The 3,593-nt window shown below is 33.5% G+C and overlaps 1 long non-coding RNA gene across 1 annotated transcript; it reads left to right on the top strand.

The window, feature by feature from the left end:
* Nucleotides 1–1,655: 1,655 nt before the first annotated feature.
* Nucleotides 1,656–2,137, top strand: LOC129948522 (uncharacterized). The gene is made up of 3 exons (XR_008781895.1): nt 1,656–1,718; nt 1,771–1,880; nt 1,945–2,137. It is a non-coding gene; the product is annotated as an uncharacterized LOC129948522 (long non-coding RNA).
* The last annotated feature ends 1,456 nt before the right edge of the window (nt 2,138–3,593 follow it).

Below are 3,593 nucleotides of genomic sequence, written 5' to 3'. Positions count from 1 at the left end.
ATTAAATTGAAGCCTCTAGCGTTAGTGGTTCCTGAGATATTTTGGGTCAACACCTCAATTGCTATAGTAAAAAAACGCTCAATTTTTTTGAAAGTCCTTTCTGCATCTTTTTGTGTTATTGCCTGTAAAAAAATGTATTTAAAGCCGATGTTTCAACTGGTTCTCGACGACAAACAAAGGTATGCCGAATTTACGGATTCTATGGACCTTGAAACGTCGAGTTATGTCAAAATTTTCAATTCAAAACATCGGCTCGACTACAACAACTTGTTATGGGAAGATAAGAATGTTACTGTTATTAAGAACATTTTTTTCCAGGTAATGTATTATTTTTCGAAAATTTGGCAATTTTTCAAACAAACTATACCAAGTCCCAATCTTAGCATAACAATTTGTAGTTTTGGACCTAATATTTTATATACAGTTGTTTTAAAACTTTTGTAAAAATAATTCATTGAAGAATTACAACTTTGAATAAATAAGCATATAATAGGAACACTTTTGTTTTACCGACGCATTTCGTTTTGTTAATTATATTAGTTTTTTGTTTAATGAAATGTAACTGGCATGCTTTTCCTAATTCGCACACCATAAAGAAATTCTAAGTATTTGGTGGTTAACTTAAAAATTTTAAACAAATTCAACATTGCACAAGAAAAAAGTATATATAATGAATTATTTTTATCTCTCCGTGTCCATATTATTATATTTTGTTTAATATTTAAATTTTATTCTTTCTTTAAACAATTTCTTTTTAAAACAATTCTCTTTTTTTAAATCATGTGTGAGTAATAAGTTTATGTTGATGAACAAAGTTTATTTTCGAATAAATATCAACAAAAAAAACAGTACCACTATTTATTGATTCAACTATTAATAAATACAATTTTTTGTTTATTTTATTTCGTGATTTAAATAGTTTAAATTCCTTAACGAAAAAAAACGATAGAAAAATATTTATAGCAGCTAGGTTCTTACTTAAAACTTCGATAACATTAACAACACCTATGGGAGTAGTCTGTTAAATGTATACTCATTCTGTTAACTTTACTCCGAAGTCCTCAATTTCCAGTGCTGTACTCTTTCCTTCCAGTAGGCGATATTCTTTCTACACTCCGAACGTGATTATGCGCATGTCTCGAAACGAGGCATCCCAAAGGTACTTCCCATGTACTTAACGCTGAAGGAGCACATTTTGTGAATCGGGGCCGCCCCTCTTTTTCTATTCATTCAACCTACAACCATGAGAACCGATGTTAAAAAGATGCAATTTAACCATTTAGGAGTACATAAGCGCGCTGAAGCCACCTCCTAGTCCTGTTTCTGGCTTCGTTGTTCTACACTTAAGTACATAAGTGTGTGTGTATATTTACCACATTGTTGCTTTTTGGTTGTTTTTTGGTTTCTTTCGTCTAATTAATAAACAGAAGTATTCCACCTTGGAGGGCAAAGGAAAAGCACGCAAAGAAAAAATATAATAATAAATCAATAAGCAGGATACAGCAAAATTCAACTAAAAAACAAAAAAAAAACGGAACCGAATGAAACGCTTTAGAAAACTAAAATGGTTGGTCAAACGTTTGAAGCAAAAGCAATTCTAGCGAGAGAAATAAAAACGTACAAAAAAGGATGTTCAGCCATGTTTTTTTCTGTTTTTTGTTTCTGTTGTATATGCAATGGAGTTACCGTTAAATTAAACAAAACTGAAAACTGAACAGGTAGGTAAACGTTCTTGATTACGTGTCACATTTTTCATGGGAATTCTCTTAGCAAAATCACTCAAGCAATTTTAAGAGGATTTTTTCTGTGTACTTCGTCTTTTACAACGTAGTTGACCTCATCGCATCCATTGCATATTCATCTGCATTTTCGCAATGAAAGTATAAAATATACATAAAATGTGTAAAGTATACAACTAACTGACTTTAATTATAAATTTTACAGAATTTTTTAACATACGAATATATACCTGCACACATTTGAAGAAGACGTTAAAAGGTTTATGGATGACAGAGTATTGTAGGTCTGTGTCCACTGTTTCCGTTTGCGTTAGTTGACAAGCCGACATGCTTCTTCTTTTTGCAACGCTTCACTTTGTCCTAATTAATGTTAATATAATAATATTGAGTTTGTCTGAAAGGTATAATTAAACAAATTATAAAGGGTTTATTAAATTAGTTTGTTTTTTTAATAAATGACTAAAGTTTGAAGCAGGCAGCGTTAAGTGCATAGATGAGGGCTTAATACATTTTATTAAAAATTTGGTTGGAAAATTCATTAAGTGCAAAGCAAGTACATATATATTTGTAATATAGAATAATTATGGACCTTTCTAAAAATCATTAATTTTCTTCTTGCATGTTTTTATTTACACGTTCAGAGAGGTAGATATCAAGAGGAAAATACGTGATTTTAGTATAGTTGCAGAATAATACTTATAAAAATTCACAAAGTCTTCAACTGCCAAGGTTTTTTTATTTTAACAATAATTCTGCCATCATAATATCGACGAAGTTAAAAAAGCTATTTCTTGTCTGAAATCCAACAACGAGCTGACGAATTAGCTGCCGCATTATTCAAGCTTTCGTTAACCGTTATTTGCGCTCTATTCTGAAGATCCGGTGGCCGCAAACCATTATCTAACTGACGAAACCTGACGAAAATTTAGCAAAACAATCCGTCCAATGAAATCCCCAGGGTAATAGACGAGTTGGAAGGCCAAAGACAACTTGGAGCCATCAGTTTTGAAGTAGGCTCGGTGTAAAGGTATTCAATCGTGGCCACAGCTGAGGCCAGTTGCGATGTTGCTGCCCTATGCTCCAGCGATGCTGTTCGTGGAGCAGAACAAAATATATATTATTCAAAGCAGCAGAAAATTACTTGTCGGAAGATGGTATGCCCGATGAGAAGAATTTCAGCATAGTTGTTTTAATCCTCAAGAGACCATCTCAACTTCATCAACTACAAAGGCATTAGTCTCCTGAACATCGCTTATAAGATCCTTTCTCTGAACAACCTGATCATATACCATAACAGTGTTGCTTCAAACCTGGAAGTTCCACCACTGACCAAATACTAATATTCTATCAGATCTTGGTACCCGTGATGATGGTCTTGGGTTCGATCCTTGCCTATGCCATCTAAAGTTTTTTTTCACGGGTACTGCCTCTTGTGAGGAATTGACAAATTCCCAAAGAGTGATTCTTGTCATGAAAAGTGCTTTCTCAAATTTGCCTTTTGGATTCGGCTTAAAACTGTAGGCCCCTTCCATCCCTGACAACAGTACTCGCACACAGAAATGGTTGAGAGTTGTCGGTCTTTTGGTCCTAGTTCTCAAACGGACTGTTGCACCACTTAATTTATTTTTTATCATATCTTGGAAAAAAACATAGCAACTTCAAATTGACACCCACCATTGCTTCATCGATTTCAAGGCAGCGTGTTACAGCATTTATGTAGGAAGAATTTAAAAGATAAATGTTTATGTTTTATGGTTTTAGAATTCCTGTGCAAACTTATCCGTTTATGCCGGCTATGGACAGCTATAACTCAAGGTTGTTGAAGACTTTGTCCACCTTACCTAGGCATCTCTA

The sequence above is a fragment of the Eupeodes corollae genome, chromosome 2 (genome assembly GCF_945859685.1).
Source record: "Eupeodes corollae chromosome 2, idEupCoro1.1, whole genome shotgun sequence".
Classification (NCBI taxonomy): domain Eukaryota; kingdom Metazoa; phylum Arthropoda; class Insecta; order Diptera; family Syrphidae; genus Eupeodes; species Eupeodes corollae.
This window is presented reverse-complemented; position numbering and strand designations above follow the sequence as displayed.